The following is a 22,526-nucleotide window of genomic DNA, read 5'->3' as shown; positions in this document are numbered from 1 at the left end:
TCATAAATGAATGCACAACTTACAGTTTGCCACTACAATATATATATATATATATATATATATATATATATATATATCTATATATATCTAGCTCATATGAGCATTCACATTCAATAAAATCATTTAAAAACAATACATGACATAACATTTGTGACATGACATAATACATGATATGATATACTTGAAATAATAAAAAATCTGAATTTATTTTTTGTTTTTATTTTTTTATTTATTTGATATTTCAGTGTGCAATAAAATTAAAAAATGATGTTGTGGTAGTACGCAATCAGTCCTAAAGCTCACATAGCACATGGGAATAAAAAAACAAACGTTTCTTTCCTTTTCTTTCTCAAAAACACTTAAGGCCCGTACACACGATACGAAAATCGGAAGTAAAATTTCGTCCGCTGAACGATCTGCCGATTTTCAGATCATTAGTACGGTGCTTTCGACAGCTGTTTCCGATTTTTTTGTCTGACAAAAGCTGGATGTGTAGACTATAAAATTTTTGTTGTACGTGAACTTAACGTCCGATTTTTGTTTAATTAGTACGGTTTTCATCTGAAAAAAAAAAATCGTAAGAGGAAAACTAGGCATGCTCAGAAACAAAAGAACACATACAAAACTATTCAACACATGACGTCACTTCCGAAGTTGTATTCTGGTGTACGAGAATTTTCTTATGGTGAGTAACCGCTTCACTTTCGACATGAGACTAGCATGCAACAACAAAACGGACGCACGGTCGTCCGAAAATCTGATCGTGTGTACGAGGCTTTAGGCTGGGTTCATACATGTGTGGCTGCGGTTTGCAGTCTGTAGTCCAGGGCGTTTCTGTTCATCGATTCAGGTGTGATTCAGGTGCACATTTTTACCTGAATTTACACCAAAAATGCGCAGGACCCTTTTCCAAACCGCACCACGGCAGCCCCGCACATGTGTGAACTGGCTCCATTGAAAGACGGTCACATTCACATGTTATGCGAATTGCATCCAATTGGCATATATGTGAACCCAGCCTAGATGGCTATGGATTAATGAGTTGCATGAGATCTCCTTCCATCACCTCAATATCTGTTTACCTCTTCAGTATCTGCAGCTTTTGAATATTCATTATGTGACCTAAAATAGCAGTATTCTAGCCCTGGAGCAGCAGCATGGAACATACACATCCAGTTAAAATAAAAGAGCCAATAATTGTCAATAATTACATAAACACACTTAAAAAAAAATCTAGTTTGATTAGCAATACAGTAGTACAATAGTGATAAAGGCAAGTTGCAAATAAATGGCTTCTCCTGTTTCCATACGACAGGACTCATCTTTTTTTATTTTTTTTTATATTTTATTTAACAGACACACGATCAACAGGGCTCAGACCATTCCACTTTTCATTAAGAGTGGGCATACCATCATGTCATCCCTGAGCCTGGTTAATCTCTGCTTGGTTGATCCAGATGTCGGCGTATACGTAACACTAGACCAATAAAACCTTCTAATATGCATGTAGGAGTAACTGGTTTATCTAAATGCTTCTAATCCAGATGAAAAATTGATTTTACCAACTGGTAAGCACCAAGTAGGTCAGGCTATATATGGAAACAAGTCAAAACAAAGAAAGCAAGCAAAACAAACAAAATGATAAAAATGGTAAATAGAAATGTTTATAAAGGCTTTGTGAAATATTATGGTTGTAAAATGGTAATAAAATTGTCTATCTCTAAGGCTAGGTTCACACTAGTGCAGCTGCGATTTGATCCGATTTTCAGTGTAATTATGTAATGTGACTTCTTTGCATTTTTTGATACTATTGCGTTTTTTGGTAGGGGAAGGAGACTGGATGCTGGTTGTTAACAGCCTTAACAACCTGCAAAAATGCATAAAAAATGCATGTACACCACCATAAAGAGGGATCCTTTTGAGGCCTTTCTATGGAAACCGATTACAGAGCTTCTCCGCCCTAAACGCCAATTGGCAACACATATCTTTACTGCAACTAAATTGACTATAGCATGAGCCTGGAAGACCCCGGCCCTTAGCTTTGAAGCAGTTAAAAACTGTGTGAACGACATCATGGTAAATGAGAAACTCACTGCCATAATATCAGACACTCATGACAAGTTTCTCAGGGTATGGCAACCCTGGGAGGCTCATAACCACCCTTCACGATTTGATCCAGCGCTCCTTTGCCTTTAATTGAACCTTAGTTCCCCCCACGCCAGGGACCTTCCTTTCCCCCTATCCCCCTCTTCCCTCTTAATTTTCTTCTTTTCTTTTTTCCTCTTTTGCATCATATGCTTATACTATTCTTTTCTCTCCTTCTCTTTCTCCTCATTGTCTCTCTATCCTTTCTTTCACCCTTCTTCTTATTCCTCTGGCCCTCAGGCTTAGCCCTGCTGGGATTGGATACTTGACATAACGCAGTATATTCTGCATATTGGTGAATGTTACTCTCTTTTATGTTTCCAGTATAGTTTGTTTTTATTTTTGTTTTTCCTTTATAATGCCATGTGTTATAATACCACCTCGCCATATGTTTCACATATGACCTTAAATGCCAACTATCATGCAATCCTGCATTAATGTTATGGTACTTCACCAGTACTCGTGGGATGCGGACAGTCCTTTGCATGTCACCTGGGCTCGCCCTCAGAATATCGAAGTCTGGCTCAAGTTTTTGATTGTTAAATTACCTGCCTGAAACCTGCAGTCTTATATCTGTTAGTTCAAGATGTATCCATTACTTTTTTTTGTACTATTCTATGGATGTATGTTTTCAATAAAACCCTTTGTAAAAGAAAAAATGCATATACATGTGGTTTTTTTTTTCTGTGTTTCTATTGAGGTCTATGGGGCCAAAATTGTGTTGAAATCGCATCAAAGTAGCACCGGACCCTTTTCCAAAAACACATTGTGCTGGGCTGCATTGACGTAAACGCCACCATAGAGATGATGACAATGATGTGATTTCCATTGTCATGTGACTCAGTGGAACTCAAATTGCATCTGAAATCGCATTAGTGTGAACCAGGCCTAAATAATTGGTACCTCCCCCCCCCCCATACAAAAAAGGTTATTCCATATGTATACAAATGAGCATGTTGTTGGAAATGCAGTTTGAAGCCCAATACAATGTTCAGCTTTGATGCACATGAGCGCGAACAAGTTCTGCCAACTTTCTACGATAAACACACATAAGACTCCTTTTCAAAAAAGTGTCAATTATTTTCAGCGCCAATGAGATTTGAAAACTGCAGTCAGTTACAGTCTCTGCAAAGAGCCCCAGGACCCTTCTATTATGAATAATTGCTTGCTGCTCATTCCTCCTCTGAATGATGATTACGTCACACCCCTACAGTGCAACTACTTTTTTCATCAAATCAGATGAGCAGTGAAGTAATAAATGATGTACATAGCATGGATTATATGTTTGCCTTCATTAAAGTGTATATACAGCCAAACCTTTTTTTTTATGTTTTAAATAGAGTAAGGAAAGATTAAAACATGTCTTGTTTTTCGTTGTTGTCTGTGTCCTGTTAGGGAAATTTCTATTCACTTTCTGTCTTGAAGACACAGCAGGGAGTAGAAAGCCTCCCTTAAACAGCTGTCACTGGCACATATGTCCCCATTGGAAGTTTCTCATCTGCTCTTGGTCTGGTGACATCTGTAAATTTTTGGATTTCCCATCACTTTCTGTTTTGGCGACGATGATCACCTGAACAAATAATAATACCTTTCAGGGGTTCTAACCTTTCCCTTCTTAACCCACCACAAAAAGCTTTGGTTATACATACACTTTAAATCTCTACAGTTACCCATTGTATCCTATTGGAAATGTTCACATTTTTTCTTGAGTCAATCTGTCTAACAGTCTACAATTAAAAAAGAGAAGCTTGGAATTTAAAAAAAACAAATAACAATTATACTCATGTAAGGCGAATGCAGCATTGATCCGATGCTGCACTTTTCCCCCACCAGCTCTGCAATGTGAACTGAGCGATCAAACACCACTGATCGCTCAGTTCTCCCCCTTTGCTCTGAGCAAAGAGCATTGACTGTCAGTCACTGGCTCTCTGCTCTCTGCTCTCCCCTCCAGAGCTCACTGGTTTTCTGGGCTGCGGAGGGGGCAGGAAGGATTGGCTCAGGCTCTAAGCGGATCGCTGAGATGCCGAGTCAGGTGCCGGTCCAGGCATCTGGGTGAATCCCGACCATAGGACTGAGTGATGTCAGGCAACAGTGAGCATTAGCCTGCTGTTGGCTGAAAATGGGTCACAGGAGTGCAGAACGAATTGCACTCCTGTGATCCATAGAAGTATGGGCAAAAAAAACTTTGCCCATACTTCTCCTTTAAAGAAGATGTCTCACCAGAAGCTGAAAAAGAATGTTAACCCTCCATGGAACCCAGTGCAAATCACACTTGGCCCCATTCATAGGCGTGCGCAAGGGGTGTGCCTGGGCACACCCTAATCCTGGAGTTGGCTACCCATCAATTGTGGGGCAGGTGACAGGTAAGTCGCGATCCTTACTTGCCAACCCCCTGAACCTGGACAGGATAGGCAGCTGGAGTGGAAATTAAGGGACAGATCTGTATTTTCTTCTGCAGCAGCTGAAAGTAGGCTTCTCCTCTTCCTCTCGCCAATATTCAACTGCCACGGGAGGAAAATACAGGGGATTGGTACCAATGTATGCCACCCCTCTTGTCCCAGTTCCTTTTCTTTCTGCTGCCCAAGTCCCCCTGTGTGCTCACCTGCTCCCCCCCCCCATTGTTTTAGGATGACGAGTGGGGAAGAGGCGGGTTAATATGTCACAAAGGCATATGTGTTGGAGCTTTGAGGTGCGCACCCTAATACAATAGGCTGCACATACCTATGGCCCCATTAAAATCTGTGTAGGGGTTACTGAGCAGAGTGGTTGAAAAGCAGTAGTGGGAGAGGGGCTCTCTGAGCTCTGGAGACACATTAACACAATTAAGCAATCCACATATCACGGTATATAGCATATTAAATTCTTATGTCTAAATAGCAAATTGCTCTATATACTGTACAGCATACAACTGATACAAAAAATTATCATTTATCCAATCACTGGAAAAGCATTTGCACATGAATGGGTATGCAAAATGAACAGGAATTTTGGCTACTGTCCTATTTGAATTCAGTCCAGGCAGGAGGAATGACCCACTCTTATGTCAGAACTCTCTCTTCTGTCCCCTGACACCACAGGCCCACAAACCATAAACACTGTACCTAGTGCAGTTTTCAATAATTTACCTCCCAAGTTAGACTACCCTGCTCATACACTATATAAACTGAGCCCTGGGTATGTGTGTGTGCCCGTATGGCACCCTTGGAGGAAGAAGGCATGGAATCTTCAGCTAGCCACTTTTAGTTGGTGCACTAAGATGTCCTGTCTGGTAGAGTGACAATGCAGTATGCTGGCAGAATCCGGGTATCAGGGCGGGCACTGTGACTGCTAAACAGGATGTAAGTGTGACCCAGATTCCACAGGTGTAGGCAAAAATAGACAAAGTTGTCTGCATGCAGTGTCTCTGTAAAATGGGTAAGTGCCCGCTCACCAATCCTGTGACCAAGGCCCTAACAAAATGTCCTGGAACAGGCAGGCTCTTCAGGGAGCCTGACCAGCTACCTCACAACTGGAGCACTTCACGCCGTAAGTACAGGTGCCTCTGGAGATGCGCCTGAGATCCCCTTTCAGGCAGGATATCCCCGACCGGCTGTGGCTACTTGGAATGAACCACATGTTGACCCGGGAAGTAACACATTTCCCCTGGGTCTGGTCTTCTCCCTTGCCTTGTGGCGTCTCCACCTGCCCAGGCAGACAAAATGGTGTCCTTACTTTTCTCCCCCCCAGAGCATGCTGGGATGTGTAGTTCAGCCCCTATGTACTGCTATGGGGCCGTTTGTATTAGGGACTACATGTCCCACAAACTTTTGTTGCAGCAACTCTGCCTGGTGATTGGTTCTCTTCCCTTTGCCAATGAGGAAGCAGGAATCAGAGCGGGCGGCTGTGTCTGTGTGAGCGCCGCTCGTATAAAGCACAGAGGAGGAGGGGGGGAGAAATTCCATCAGGAGCTGACAGGCTCTGTGTCCCTGAGCCTGTTTGTGTATAGTCCTTTGGCGGCCGGTGGGAGATGCGGGCTCGCAGGGCACTCACTGCAAACATCATACAGAATGTGTCCATCTCTGAAAATATGTTCCCTGCTTTAGAACAGCTTGTCTGTACATCGCTTCATATAACTACAGATATGCCTGTACCCTGGGAGCCACATCCACCTGTCTTTGAAGGCAAAATCCTGTACTCTCCCTTCACACCATGGTCGCAAATGAATCGCACAGAACCACGCTGTGCATTCCAGTGCGATTCACTTGCGGTTCTATGCAGTGCAATTTCAGCCTATTAATTTTGAGTGAGCTAAAATCGCACCGCACCAAAGTAGTGCATGTAGCCGGATCGCATTGTAAAAAATAGAAAAATACCATGCGATCTGGTAGAGAAAGGTGGGGCACTGCGTTTGCCACCTGTGTTTGGGGTGTCGTTAACTTTCTTTTGATACTCTCTGCAGAGTGCAAATGAAGTGCATTTTGCATGCGGTCTGAACCACACAGGAATGCACAGCATGTTTCCGTGCGATTCATGTATGGGTATGGTGTGAACTAGCCCTTACTCCACATTGGACACATTTGCCCCCCTTCCTGAACTTACATCCATAAGCACATAGACCCCACCCAAACATAGATATCACACTGCATTACATACAGCATATAAAATATTAATCCGGTACACCAACACACCATTTAAAGTGGTGTTAAACCCAAAAACAAAAATGTAATGCAGTATATTGCAGATTATGAATCCTAAGAAATGTTGGCTGCATTAGTTGAATGGGACGGGAATGTTGGATAACTTTTGTTAATCAGCAGCTATAGTCACTGATCAGTGTGTTCTGACAGTAGAGGAGTCCTACCGTCAAAATATATTGTACCAGTGGGGAGAAAGTCCTCTATCCACCTCGCTTGTGTGCATGGAGGAATCCATTTGTTTTTTTCAATCAAGACCAACTAGTCGACTATGGGTAGCTTCAGGTGCACTAGCAGATTTAGATGAATTTAAAGTGATTCTAAAGGCAGAAGGTTTTTTATCTCAATGCATTGAAATAAAAAACCCTCTGTGTGCAGAAGCTCTCCTTAGCCCCCTAATACTTACCTGAGTCCCATCTCGATCCAGCGATGTTGCACGAGGGACTCGGCTATCCGGGACCCTCCCTCCTGATTGGCTGAGACACAGCAGCAGCGCCATTGGCTCCCCCTGCTGTCAAAGTCAGTTAGCCAATCAGGAGAAAGAGGGGGCGGGCCGAACTGCGGCTCAGTGTCTGAATGGACACTTGCTGTAGGGGCACTCGGCAGGAGGGAGGGGCCAAGAGAGCTGGCCAGGGACCCGAGAAGAGGAGGATCTGGGCTGCTCTGTGCAAAACCATATATAACATGTTTAAAGTAAAAACAAAACAAGACTTTAGTATCACTTTAAATAACAAATTAAAACTTTTTAGGCAGTCCTAGCAACTGTTTTACTTCTCCTTTTGGGATAAAGGTTTTATTTAAATGAGTAAAAGCTAAATGCCGCTTTTACTGGACAGTTTGGTCTGTTAAGAGAAACTGAAAAGCAACTAATTTACTGGCTGGATCAACAGGTGAAAATAAATAAAGGGCCAACAAAAAAAAAAAAAAATAAAGCTAAAGCAGTTACCACATCTAAGGATTGGTAAATTGCAATATACCAAATTTTTGCTTTTGAATTTAATACTGCTTTAGGCTCAATTCACATCTATGCGTTTTTTATTGCTTTTTGCAGAAATGCACTACAGTCCATTTAACTTGGTTTCCTATTGGAAACTGTCACATATATGCTTTTTTCAGCCACTGCATTTCTGGAAAGGGTCAGGGACTTTTTTTAAGGCTGGGTTCACTTATGAGCCGCATGCGGCTCACACCAGGGGTCCGGTGCCTCCTGGTTCAACATTTCAGGTCCGATTTCAGTCCGAATTTTGGGCTGAATTCAGACCTGAAACGGCCCAAAAGACGCACCGGACCTGCTGCGGAGATATATCTGTACAGGCTCCATAGAGAGCCGGTCAAAATCTCCTGCTATTGCGAATTGGATGCAGGGATCCCGCATTCAATTCGCAATTGTGTAAATCAAGCCCAAAAGCAAAAAGGTGCTTTTTGTGCTTCAACAGACTCCAATAGAGAGGCTACAGAAAAGCATGTAGTGCGTTATTGCCACAATTTTGCGTTTTTAATTTTTTAATCTGCCCAACAACAAATTGGCCAACAAAAAAAGAAAGCATATAAAATCCTTCTAGATTGTAAGCTCTAACGAGCTGGGCCCTCTGATCCCTCCTGTATTGATTTGTATTGTAAGTGTACTGTCTGCCCTCATGTTGTAAAGCGCTGCACAAACTGTTGGCGCTATATAAATGCCTAATAATAATAATAATAATAATAATCTTATCGCCCAAAAAGGAGCAGGAGCTTCTCTTGGGTAACAGACATGCATAGGGCAGCCCACTGAAGAGAATGGGATGCCCTATGAGTGACATGCAAAATTGTGTGAAAATCGCTCATGCAAAGCGCTACGTGAAGTGTCAAATGTGGCCTCCCGCTGTTTGTGGGATAGGCAGGTGTTGTGGTATGTGGGTTCACATTATACCCTGTTATCAATGAACTGAGGTTAAATGGGGCCCTGCTATAAGAATAGTCATGTATAGTGAGAGAGAGAAAAAGGGGAGAGCAAGAGCGAAAAAGACACCATTCAGAGACATTTTGCAAAAGTCAACCCATTTACAATGTAGAGGAATATATATGTGAATATGTAAGAAGAAAAAAAGTAAATTGCACATGGGGGTACCTGAGCCTGTTCAAAGTAAATGTCACCCCATCCACCTGGACAGTTGAGGTGTCATGTACTGTACAGCCTCCCATAGACATGCATGGCTTTGCCCTGCTGTACTCTGAGTATTTGGTGGTGTTATCATAAATATAGCATACAGCATATGCATAAAATAGCATGTTTTCTATTTTTTGCATACGCCTATATGCTATACTCCTTTTTACACAAGTACTGCCCTGTGCGTGTAGTACAGCCATGCACAGTCATTCATGTGGGGAAAATCCATGTGCCAGAATTTAGATTGAATTGGCTCAGGCGACCAAGTGCAAGAGGCCTTAAGGCTCGGTTCACACCTATGCAGTTTACTTTTGGTCATTTCTGCAGTGCTTTTTGCTGTGCTTTTCGTGCTTTGCATTTTAAGATTCACATGATTTTTAAAGTTGTGTTTTACCGAGTTTGCAGTGCAACTCTGTCGCATGACAATTGCTGTAAAATCGCACCACGTTTAGGGTGCCATTTAGAATGAATGGCACCTAAATGCAGGTTGTGTGTTTTGCACCCACTGCCACGTGTTTTGGAATCGTGGACAGATTCATTGCAACTACGCCTGCGATTCCAAATCGCTAAGTGTTAATGGGGCCTAATACTTCATAGCACTACTATCTCTTGTCTTTTCTCTTCAGCCTCAGATTCACAGACATTGATATAATCTTCAGTGCCATGTACAAAACTTTCTTGACTTTTTATCTTAGGCATTACACTCCATATGTTGTGGAACTAAAAGTCCCATGAGACATTTCAAGACTGACAGCCACAGGCATGACTTCTGGAGGCATGATGGGATTTGTAGTTTCACCACAGCTGGAGTTCTGAGATTGCCTAACACTACCCTAGGGATTCAGGAATAGTGTACGATAGGACTACAGAGCATAATGACACATTAAAACGCAGCTTGGGTCTGCAGCTTCCTTAGGCCATAGTTGCCTTAAAATCTGCTATCCCATTCATCATGGTGTTAGCCTCCAGCCTGATTATGTAAAGGCAGAAAAGCCTGCTTAATCTCGCACTCCACTGAGGATCGGTTTGAGGAAACTTGAGATATTCAGGGTCTCCATTACCACAAAAGAACTCAAATCCAAAAGCAGTATAACCCAAAATTTGGCTATAAAGACCATAAATATTTTTTACAAACATGTTAAGATATAAATGCTTTGGCCTTCAGACATGAAGAGTTTCATATGGCAGTGCTACCAGATAAATGAGACTTTCTTTTTCTCTGAGAAGTAGGACTGTGGGGTATTGCAAGTCTCACTGTGACCTTGGGCAGGAGATTTTATCTTCTGTCAAGAAAAGTCATAAAATGACTGTATATTAAATGCTCAGCAGAACAGAACTTTGTTCCTGGAAATTACAAATACAGCTCAGAAGATGAGATGCCACTCTGGTTTTCACACACAATGCCTATGAGACAAAGGAGAGCTGTCAGTGTATAGCCTGCTTTGTATTAGAACTACTTTTTATTTATCTGTATTCCAAAAAGATCTCTCCCTCTAAGCTTTTTTTTTTTTTTTTTTTTTGTATGCTGAAAGATTATAATAAAGAGAGCTTTTGGATAATAGACTTCAACCGGTCACAAATTCCAGGATGCACAGGGGCAAAAATTCCAAATTCCAAATCCCACCTGCTCTTTACATCTCTCTGGGTACCATGCAAAAAGTCTGCTACTGGTTGCTGGTAGAGTACAGAAATACAGTATCATATGTCTACTTGTAGATTCTCTATAGAAGCATTGGGACTATTAAGCTTGTGACATTGACAACAGCAGCTTGGCTGAAATGGCAACCTGTTGGTAGGTGTAATTATGGACTATTAGCATACTTCCCAACTTTTAGAGATGGGAATGAGGGACATCCAGGGCTTCTTTTCAGCGGGAATGCGGGGGAACGCAGTTCCGGGACCTCCAGCACTGAATGTATGTAATAGCATGGGGTGTGCTGGAGGGTCTATTGATGTTGGCTGCTGAGGGATCTATTGTCACTGGTTGGGATCTGATTTTGTGCGAGGGTCTATTGTTGCTGATAGGGAATCTATTGTTGCTGGGGGGTCTTATGTTGCTGGAAGGGATCTACTGTTGAGGGAGAGGTCTATTTTTACTGGCTGCTGGAGGATCTATTGATGCTGGCTGCTGGGAGATCTGTTGTTGCTGCTGGGGGGGGGGGATTCTAATGTTGCTTGGGTGGATATTTTGTTACTGGGTGTGATATTTTGTTGTGGGTAGTTCACTGTTGCTGCAAGGAATCTATTGTTGGGGTGGAGTCCATTGTTGCTGGGGGAGTCTATTGTTGTGTGGGGATCTATTACTGGGATTCTATTGTTGCTGGCTGCAGGGGATCTATTTCATTGCTTTTCTTTTTATCATCAACATGTTCCATAAAAATGATTTAGCACCACAAAATGATACTTGGTTCTGTATTCTCTAAAAGGGGCAGAACTGGAAGGTGGGTAGGGGGTGGAATCAAGGGACGGTGGTCAGAGGTGGGTAGGGGGCAGAGACAAGGGGTGACTCAGACAGGGGGAGTTCCTGCACCTATTCTCCGAGAAAAAAAGCCCTGGGGACACCTATCAGCAAAAGTATGCAGGCATAGGACACACCCCTTGCCACGCCCCCTTAAAGGAGAATTGTAAAAAAAAAAAAACAAGATTGGTTCAACCCACAAGTGCTTTTTTTACCACTAATATTCCTTTATATTGGCTTTTGAAATTTACAAATGCAGCAATTTAGGAATCAGATGAAAGGTTTAGCGCTGGAAAAGGGCATTTTATATACATCCATGTAGATCAGACCAAAATGAAGGACAAATGGGGAGGAAAGGGAGACAGAGGGGCATTGTTCCAAATCAGGGACAGTCCCTCGAAATCAGGGACAGTTGGGAGCTATGTAATAGGAGTAGGATTCATTGTAAATGAGTTTGCTAAAGATACAAGGTTTATTCTAAATGCACCACCTCCCAGAATTTAGAAAGAGTTCATTAGAAAGGTGCAAGATGGGAGTTTTTTCGGTGTGTATTAATCAAATGAGACAACTGTATAAAAATAGTTTTTATTCTATATAAACATTGTTAAAAATCATATATTGTTAAAACCAACACAAACAAATTCAAAGTAGGCGTAGGATTAATGTGCTTACCATGAATGTGTAGACTGTAGAATAGGAGTATGATAAGGTACATCAGCTGATAGTTTGAATTAGAAAATCTTAAACATACCTTAAACCTTACACATAAAACCTTTACTTTTTAAACAAGTTACACCCAGAGCAGTGTTTTTTTTTTTTAAATCAGAAAATACGAGTTTATTTTGTTGAATAAATTGCCATATGCACAAACAATTGGAGTCCAAGCAACAGAAGCAGAGAATATACAGGACATATTCCATTTTTTAGTACAGAACATTTGCTTCCAAACCTGTCCGTTATACTGTCATGTATATTTCCAGTAGCAGAAAGGAAGAACAAGGTAAAGACAGGAATAGAACAAGCAACAATTAACTCTTAGATAATCAACACAAATGGTGCGCACCTTCCTCCTGGGCAAATAAAACAAGCAATCCTAAATTATGCATTTTCCAAAGTACCATTCTCGGTATTACTATTACTTCAGGCCTCCCAGACATACAGTAACATCTCCACCTGCTCACCGTTATACTTGTAACAACCTGTTAAGGACAAGCTGCGGAGGAGCAACCACAGGGGACTCCAGACACTCTGCCAGATTTTGGTGAATTTTTCCAGTACCTTCCTATGCTGGTATGTGTTCTTTTCCCTAACAAGTATCTTATTAACTGCTTGAATCCATTGGTGGGATGTAGGGGCTCGAGGAGAAAGCCAATATCTCGCAATCGGTTTCCTGGCTAAGTACAACAGCCTTTGGCCTCATGTACACTGTTGCTGGTAAACGGACATTTAGGAGCGGTTGGGCTCCTGAACTCTCCTCTATGTTATTTTATCAGTAGATGTACACAGGGTCGTCTACAGTCGTCTCTAGGCAGTTGAGTTTAGAAGCATTTTTTGTAAAGCAAAAAAATGCGTTCAGGAGAGAAGTTTAGAGGCAATCAAAACGCCAAACACCTGTAACAGCTTGTAAACACGGGCAAACGCAGTAACTCGGGGGGGCTGGGGGGGGGGTGGGCGGTATTGTCGGATGTTTTTTCACCTTAATGCATAGAATGCATTAAGGTGAAAAAAATTTTACCTTTACAACCCCTTTAAGCCTTAGTATTGCTGTGTATGTAGAAGAGGGTTACAAGTCTTCCTCTAAACCACCAAGTAGGCAAGTGACTGGAGCAAGTTGCAGTTGTATTTGATGAAGAAAGGTTTTCCAGTGCTCAGATTTTGTGATGTCAGGAATGGAATTGTATAATGATGGTTCTGATAGAACATTAATGTTAGAACAAAAAAGGGAGGGGGGGGAGAGAGGAGGCAGCCGTCCTCAGAGGGTGTCCATAGCCTCTGTGAGCATAGCACTGAAAAGGGAAGGGGGGTGTGGAGGCGCCAACTCTGCTGACACTGTTATATGGTGAAGGTGTAAAACATACACTTACTGGTAAGTCAGTTCAGATGGGGTGGCGATGTCCATCAGGGGTTGTGTTGTCCTGGGATGTGCTGGTGTGCAGGCTTCACTGGCAGTCCTTCACCTCAGGGGATGTTGGTTCCTGGTTGAGAGAGGCTTAACAGCAGTGTCTAGTGTGTGGAAGCTCCACGCTAACCACCCTGGAACCCGGAAGTGGAAGTGATGTCAGTGGTGCACAGGAAGGTATTATCTCCTATCTGTGTCTGGACACTTCCTGTGCACCGCTGACATCACTTCCACTTCCGGGTTCCAGGGTGGTGGCATTTTGGACACAGAAGGGAGTCCCTTCTTCCCCACTAGAGCCATCTCTAATCCAGGGCAAAGGGGCAGCTGCCTCAGGCCCAGTCATTGTTGTGGGGCCCAAATCAGCTCCCCTTGAGCCCACGCTGCCCGCAAATAGCTGACAAGTAGATTTGGCTATCAGTCAGGAGATGAGGGCGGAATTGAATGTTGGGGTTGCTGGTGATTGGTTGGGTGTTATGCCTGCAGCCTGTTGCGTAATTGGCCAGCTCAGTAAGGTAAACCTTGCCCGGGGAGAGCGCCTGTTGGTCCTAGGCACAGTCACACCGACTCCCTCACCATGTCCAACAAGCTGCAGTCCATCGGTCCCCTGAAGAACTTCTTTGCCGGAGGGTTTGGCGGAGTGTGCCTCCTCCTCACACAAACACTGTAAGAAGATTAGCATTTAGCTAAAGCACTAATCTGCTTCCTGCAACAATCACAGCACTTGCTGCACTTCACATAGGGAGCTTCAGGACACATTACTTTCACAAATAATGCTCCATGTCTTCTCTTTAGCTTTTCATGCCCGGTTAACACCATTATCACTAACTAGCAAGTGGACCAGAACCTCTGCTGTGTGCTGATCTACTTCCTGCTAACACAGTACGCTCTATGTGAACAGAAAGACTTACAAGACCTGTGTGTGATTTGTGAAAGGGGTAAGCACAGCGAGTCCAATCTGAAAACAGGCAGCCATGATTGTATGGCCATGACAGGAGGAGGGAAATTTAAAAGCGTAACAGTCAGTGAGGACCTACAGTATAAAACACCATCCTGCAGATTTCATAATTCAGCAGTTTATCTGTCTCTGCAATCCTACAACAGACATTGTGTTTATGGAAATAATAATGTGCCAAAATAAAAAAAAAATATAGGCTAAAAAAGTCAAATTACTCATATAATTAGGTATATATATATATATATATATATATATATATATATATATATATATATATATATATATATATATATATATATATATATATATATATAATATATAAATATAAAAATCTGCACTAGGTGATGATAATCAGTGAAGAAAAAATAATACATAAATGTTTTAAAGCAGCACTCAGTGATCATCTGAATAAAAGATATCAAAAAGTATATGAACGTAAAATCTTAAAACCATAAACATAAAATGCTTCCCCTTTAAATATACAGTATGTGTATCAGCAAAAGTGCACTAAAAAAGCAAATTGTGCAAAAATTCAATATATATTCTCCAAATAAAAAAATTACACTGAAAGAATAAAAAAATAAATAAATATTGCCCCACTGCATCCAAATAAAAAACAGGTACAATAATATATATGAAAAAAATGCGCCGCGCCTAGGGGTGTAACTGAATAACTGTAAATCTAAGTACAAATCATAGATAATAAAGAGTGCAAATCAAATAGAGCCTAAAGCTCTGATCACTTACTAAGATCACCTGCTGTGTGAATCCTAAAGCTCTGATCACTTACTAAGATCACCTGCTGTGTGAATCCTATGAACAAACACACTAACAAATAACTAGTGCAATAAAACACAAAGTGCAATGTGCATAGGAAAACGTAATAAGATAAATATACAATCCACAGTGATTAAAATATAATCATTCCTAATAAGGTGTATATGCTAAAAAATGTTACACATATGTAGATCCACTGTGATTAAAATGAAAAAGAAAAAAAAAAAAAATTAAATAAAACAATATATATATTCGTAAAGCACAAACAGAGTAAATCAATCACATGCATGGGCGAATTGAAACTATAATCGCCCTAATAAAGGTGTTCAAATCACATCCGTGAAAGAATCTTCCAATCCAGTAACATAAAGTGACCAAGTTCAAATAAAAGTCAGTGTAATGGTGATGGTTCAAAGAAAAAGTTCCGGTTTTGAATCAAACGTGCCCAAGAAAAACATGCTGTGAAGTGCCTTGGTGACCCCCAATGTGATTGCGCTCACCTTGGAGCGTGTGACACAGGTTTTAATTGTGTCAATACACGCTTTTGGAGCCACCCCTGGGCTCAGTATTAGGTACAGCTGATTCCCACACTAGATTCTTTATGGCTCCACTCACATCAGACCATATAAAAGAAAAAGGCTAATATAGTATAATACCGTAGGATACTTTTATTAAAATCACATCCAATCCCCACATGGGGTACTCACATTTATAAGGTGCTCATGTGCACCAAACATAACATAGGAAAAAACGGCTGTGCGGCGTGCTGCAGGGTGTGAGAGCTCCACAACCCAGCTCTGTGCTGATCGCTCCGTCCTGGCCCCTCCCCTACGCGTCTTCGACACAGGGAGTCACGTGTCTTCATCAGGGGGATATGATTGGACGGGCGCTCTACAGTTTAAATACCCTACCGGCGGCCATTTTGCGTAAGACCGCAGACATTAATATGCTGGGCTCCACTCCTCCTAGTGAAATTAAAGCCATTAACAGTGGCCATTTTACGTGGGACCGCAGACATATATACAATGGGCTCCGCTTTGAATACTCACAGCACAAAAATAATGCATCTATACGAATTCCAAATATAACTATATCCTGTAATAAAAATATCCTGTAATAAAAATACCCAGGACGGAGCTAGGAAGGGATTGGAAACTCACACCGCTCAGCATACCCTCAAACTAAATAAATACTAGTAAACATGGAAATGACTGTAATGATGATTAATAAATAATATGCAGGCATAGTGCAGACATGGTGATTAAATGTATAACCTACCCTTTAGATAAACTCCATAAGAATATATGCTGGGAAACAACTACCCGTATCATCATAATAAAAACAATAAAAAAATCTTTAATAAAATAAAATTGGGTTTTAGGGCAAACAAAAAAAAAAAAAAAAAAAAATTGGGTTTTATGGCAAGCTGATAAACGCCCTTTAATCGCATGATCTGCGAGTTGAATGTCATAATCGCATGGTATATGAATATAGATCAACATAGAAAACTAATTTTAAAACCTAGGTCAGGTTTATACATGCCCCACAATCGCACAACATGCGACCAAATAATATTTAATCGCATGGTGTGAAATATAATATAAAACATCAATAATTAATTAAAAACAAACGAAAAGGAGCTGATTTGATTAAGTCTAAGGTCAAGTTCGTGTGTGACCATCGATCGCACAACTTACAACTAGGTGTATAAAATCGCATGGTGTGTAGATACAGTAAAAAATCTCAAAAATTACTTAGAAAACATATCCTCAAACTAAGTAAATACTAGTAAACATGGAAATGACTGTAATGATGATTAATAAATAATATGCAGGCATAGTGCAGACATGGTGATTAAATGTATAAATGTATAACCTACCCTTTAGATAAACTCCATAAGAATATATACTGGGAAACAACTACCCGTATCATCATAATAAAAGCAATAAAAATTCTTTAAAATAAAATTGGGTTTTAGGGCAAACAAACAAAAAAAAAAAAAAAATTGGGTTTTATGGCAAGCTGATAAACGCCCTTTAATCGCATGATCTGCGAGTTGAATGCCATAATCGCATGGTATATGAATATAAATCAACATTAAAAACTAATTTTAAAACCTAGGTCAGGTTTATACATGCTCCACAATCGCACAACATGCAACTAAATAATATTTAATCGCATGGTGTGAAATATAATATAAAACATCAATAATTGATTAAAAACAAACGAAAAGGAGCCGAAAAGTCTAAGGTCAAGTACGTGTGTGACCATCGATCGCACAACTTGCAACTAGATGTATAAAATCGCATGGTGTGTAAATACAGTAAAAAATATCAAAAATTACTTAGAAAACATGCGAGATCAAATTCCTTGTTCAACCCACCAGGCGACAAGGAGCCAAGTTGGTATATCCACCATGACTCGCGTTTGCTAATGTCCCTGGTATAGTTAGAGCCTCTCCAATTACGTTTTGGGGCCTCCAATCCCCAAAAACTCATACCCTGCGTGCTCTGATTATGCACATTCTTAAAATGTACGTATAAAAAATGGCTATCAGATCCATTCCGTATGTTCCTAACGTGCTCCTCCATACGGTCTTTTAAAGCCCTAATAGTACGGCCAACATAGAACAAATTGCAAGGGCACTGGATTACATATACCACTCCAATGGTGTCACAAGAAACAAAATCATCTATCTTGTATATTTGTCCATTACGGGGGTTATGGAATTCTTTAACTCTCTTAGTGTTAGATGGTACTCTGATACAACTATAACATCTCCCACATCCAAAAAAGCCCTTTAAATCCCAGAACATCTTCGGTTTTGGTAGGGGAGGTTCTACTACATTGTGTACTAATCGGTCACGTAGACAGGGTGCTCTTTTATAAACAATCTTAGGACTGTCAGGTATCAATTCTCTTAAATGACAGTCCTGTTTGAGTACATTCCAGTACTTTTTTAAAATCTTCTCTACGTCCTTACTTTGTAGACAATAATCCAAAACTATACAAGTTCCATCATATTCATCATCACCCACAGTAATATCTTTATCTTTCAGTAAATCATCCCTCTTATAATTCTTCACCAAACTTTTCTCTTTTTCTAAAAATTCTTCCTTGTAACCTTTATCCAGAAACATCTTTTTTAATCTATCCGCTTGGGAATCAAAGTCATCATCTTGCGTACAGTTTCTCCTCATTCTTGTGAACTGTCCTCTGGGGATATTGCTAAGCCACGGTTTGTGATGGCAACTAGTAGTAGGAATGTAGGAGTTGCGATCAGTAGTTTTAAAAAAAGACCTCGTAATAACACCATGGGTTGTGGTCACAATCTCTAAGTCAAGAAAGTGTATGCGGTCCCTACTAATCTCCCAAGTCAGAGAGATACCTCGATCGTTATTATTCATAGACTCCAACAATTCCGTTAGTGATTCTGCACTCCCCTTCCATATGATCAAAAGATCATCTATAAATCTTCTGTACAGTAGTAAGTCTCCATATTGCTCAATTTGCACTGACTCCTCTTCCCATTTGGCCATGTACAAGTTTGCTACACTCGGGGCGAATTTCGCGCCCATGGCCACACCCCTTATTTGTAGGAAGAACCTATTATCATACCAAAAAAAGTTATGGTGTAAACAAAAATTTAAACACTTTAAAATGAACCCGCATAGGCCCCTATCAAAATCTTCTTCCTTACTTAAGGCCCATTCCACGGCTTCCAAGGCCCCTTCATGATTAATGTTGGTATATAATGAAGCTACATCACCCGTAGCCATTATTATATTGCCATCCGTGACGTATTCATCCAACAATTGAAGGGTATGCTTAGTATCCTTCAAATAAGCACGTGTTTTCTTTACTAGGGGCTGTAGATGAAGGTCAATGTACTCCCCCAATCTAGAAGTGAGGGACTCAATCCCACTCACAATGGGCCGTCCTGGTGGGTTCACACTATCTTTATGAATTTTGGGAAGATAATATATTACTGGGATCCTACTAACTGTGGGAATTAAGTATTTAGCTTCTTGATTATTAAGGAATTCATTATCCACCCCGTATTTTATAATCAAATCTAGTTCCTTCCTGAAATCCCTAGAGGGATCAGTACTTAATGCTTGGTATGTGCTCTCATCATTCAATATCCTATTCATCTCATCCTTGTATTGCTGTAATGAGAGTACCACGATACCCCCCCCCTTGTCCGCCGGTCTGATGACAATATCTGTTCTTTTTTCCAACGACTCCAGTCCCTTTTTGAAATTCCTATGTTCATGCACTTTTTTAATAGGCAGCTGTTCAAGTTCTGTGTTGACCAATTTTTTAAAAAGGTCCACATACTTATTATTAGCCACAAAAGGGTTGAAGACAGAATTATTTCTCAACCCCGTAAATTTCTCATTAATAGCTGTTTTTTCTACCGGATTTAAAGCGAAATACTTTTTAATATTAAGCTTCCTAATGAACTTCTGCACTCCTACATATGTATCAAATTTATTAAGACCCTTTTTAGGTGCAAACTTTATCCCCTTATCAAGTATTGAGATCTCTTCCCTTGATAAGTCCTTGCCACTCAAATTGAAGATTCCTTCACCTAATCTTCCCGCCTTCTTTTTCTGCTGTAACCTTCGTCCGGATCTTCTTCCCCTCTTCCTGGATTTCTTCCTTCGCGGGTAAATCCATCCCGGTTCTTCCCTAAAAAAGACTCATCAGAATATCGATCACTATTGTCTGCAAGTGGTTGGTAGCTGTTATATACTGGAACCCCATATTGATCTTGTGTGTGTCTATCATAACGTGTCCTCTGGGGTTTAGGTGAATAATAAACTCCATTTCTTTGGGGTTCATCCCTATATTGAGGGAACCGTCCATAACCTTGAGGTGGGGGTGGTGGAGGTGCTGGAGGACCCCCATATGGTGGACGTCGATCACCCCTCATCGGTGTCCCTTGTTGGTAACCTTGATTTCTATTATATTGTGGTCCATAGGAACGATTTTCACTATGTTGTGCACCCCTCCTATTTGGTGTATGGTAGGATTGATGTCCTCTGCCATATTGATTTCCACCGTAGTAGGGTTTAAAACCATTTCCCCTATGATGCGGTGCCCCATAACCCCAATTTCCTTGGTTAGTAGGGGGACCTTGATATGGGTTATCATATCTTCTTCCGTTCAACCCTTGATGTGTGTCATAATCCATCTGCGCCCTTCTTAGGGGTTGCTGAAGAGGTGTATAAGGTTGCTTATCCTCATATTGATGTGGTGGATGTCCTCTATTAGGTGGTCTTCCATCCTGCTGTTGTTGATTTGGTGGATAGGGTGCTCTAGCACCTACATTTTGGTCACCCGTATTATCTATCTGTGAATTATTGGCAACATTATTTTCCAACGTTGCTTGCCATCTGTAAACTCGTTTATTCTGGTAATCATCCAGATCTCTCTGGTATTTTTTCTTTTTTCCATTTCTGTTCTCTAAATCCTTTTTCTGCATATTTTTCTGCAGTTCACCCATGTGCTTATTATATTCCGGTGTATCTTTAAAAGGAGAGATTTTATCCCTAATTTCCTTAATCTGATTCTCCAAAGATTTCAATTTGCGTTGTTTCCTTTTAATCAGAAATTCCATAATCTCTCTCCCTTTACTTTCAAAGAACGAGTACCATTCATCTATATCCTCATTTCCCAATAAACCATCATTGATTGGGACATCCCATCTGAGTTTTCTGGGGATTAAGTTATCTTTCAAATATTTTTCCATCGTGGATTGGTCCCACCAGACATTACTCTTTTTATCCATACAGTGGCCTAACTTCCTAAACAAATGTGCAATATCATCATCTCTGGGTTTCTTATCTGAGAATAGATCCTCCAGATCCAATTCTCTATTATCAAAAAAGGCAAACGGATCCATAGGCTACAAACAAGTATATGAATTAAAAGACAGAATTATGGAAAAAAATCCTGCGAGCCACAATTATCCAGTGCCTTAATGGAAATTCAACCAAACAGCTACCCGGCTGCAGGCGCAGATCACGTATTCATGACCGTGCGATAAATGATATATGAAAAAAATGCGCCGCGCCTAGGGGTGTAACTGAATAACTGTAAATCTAAGTACAAATCATAGATAATAAAGAGTGCAAATCAAATAGAGCCTAAAGCTCTGATCACTTACTAAGATCACCTGCTGTGTGAATCCTAAAGCTCTGATCACTTACTAAGATCACCTGCTGTGTGAATCCTATGAACAAACACACTAACAAATAACTAGTGCAATAAAACACAAAGTGCAATGTGCATAGGAAAACGTAATAAGATAAATATACAATCCACAGTGATTAAAATATAATCATTCCTAATAAGGTGTATATGCTAAAAAATGTTACACATATGTAGATCCACTGTGATTAAAATGAAAAAGAAAAAAAAAAAATTAAATAAAACAATATATATATTCGTAAAGCACAAACAGAGTAAATCAATCACATGCATGGGCGAATTGAAACTATAATCGCCCTAATAAAGGTGTTCAAATCACATCCGTGAAAGAATCTTCCAATCCAGTAACATAAAGTGACCAACACTTTGTGTTTTATTGCACTAGTTATTTGTTAGTGTGTTTGTTCATAGGATTCACACAGCAGGTGATCTTAGTAAGTGATCAGAGCTTTAGGATTCACACAGCAGGTGATCTTAGTAAGTGATCAGAGCTTTAGGCTCTATTTGATTTGCACTCTTTATTATCTATGATTTGTACTTAGATTTACAGTTATTCAGTTACACCCCTAGGCGCGGCGCATTTTTTTCATATATCATTTATCGCACGGTCATGAATACGTGATCTGCGCCTGCAGCCGGGTAGCTGTTTGGTTGAATTTCCATTAAGGCACTGGATAATTGTGGCTCGCAGGATTTTTTTCCATAATTCTGTCTTTTAATTCATATACTTGTTTGTAGCCTATGGATCCGTTTGCCTTTTTTGATAATAGAGAATTGGATCTGGAGGATCTATTCTCAGATAAGAAACCCAGAGATGATGATATTGCACATTTGTTTAGGAAGTTAGGCCACTGTATGGATAAAAAGAGTAATGTCTGGTGGGACCAATCCACGATGGAAAAATATTTGAAAGATAACTTAATCCCCAGAAAACTCAGATGGGATGTCCCAATCAATGATGGTTTATTGGGAAATGAGGATATAGATGAATGGTACTCGTTCTTTGAAAGTAAAGGGAGAGAGATTATGGAATT

General features: G+C 40.5%; 1 protein-coding gene across 3 annotated transcripts in view; it reads right to left on the bottom strand.

Moving 5' to 3' along the window:
• ANK3 (ankyrin 3) overlaps positions 1–22,526 on the bottom strand; it is a 902,861-nt gene that overhangs the window by 425,162 nt on the left and 455,173 nt on the right. The window lies entirely within an intron of this gene.

The sequence above is a fragment of the Aquarana catesbeiana genome, linkage group LG08 (genome assembly GCF_042186555.1).
Source record: "Aquarana catesbeiana isolate 2022-GZ linkage group LG08, ASM4218655v1, whole genome shotgun sequence".
NCBI lineage: Eukaryota > Metazoa > Chordata > Amphibia > Anura > Ranidae > Aquarana > Aquarana catesbeiana.
Note: the sequence above shows the minus strand (reverse complement) of the source record. Positions and strands in the feature narration are given on the sequence as shown.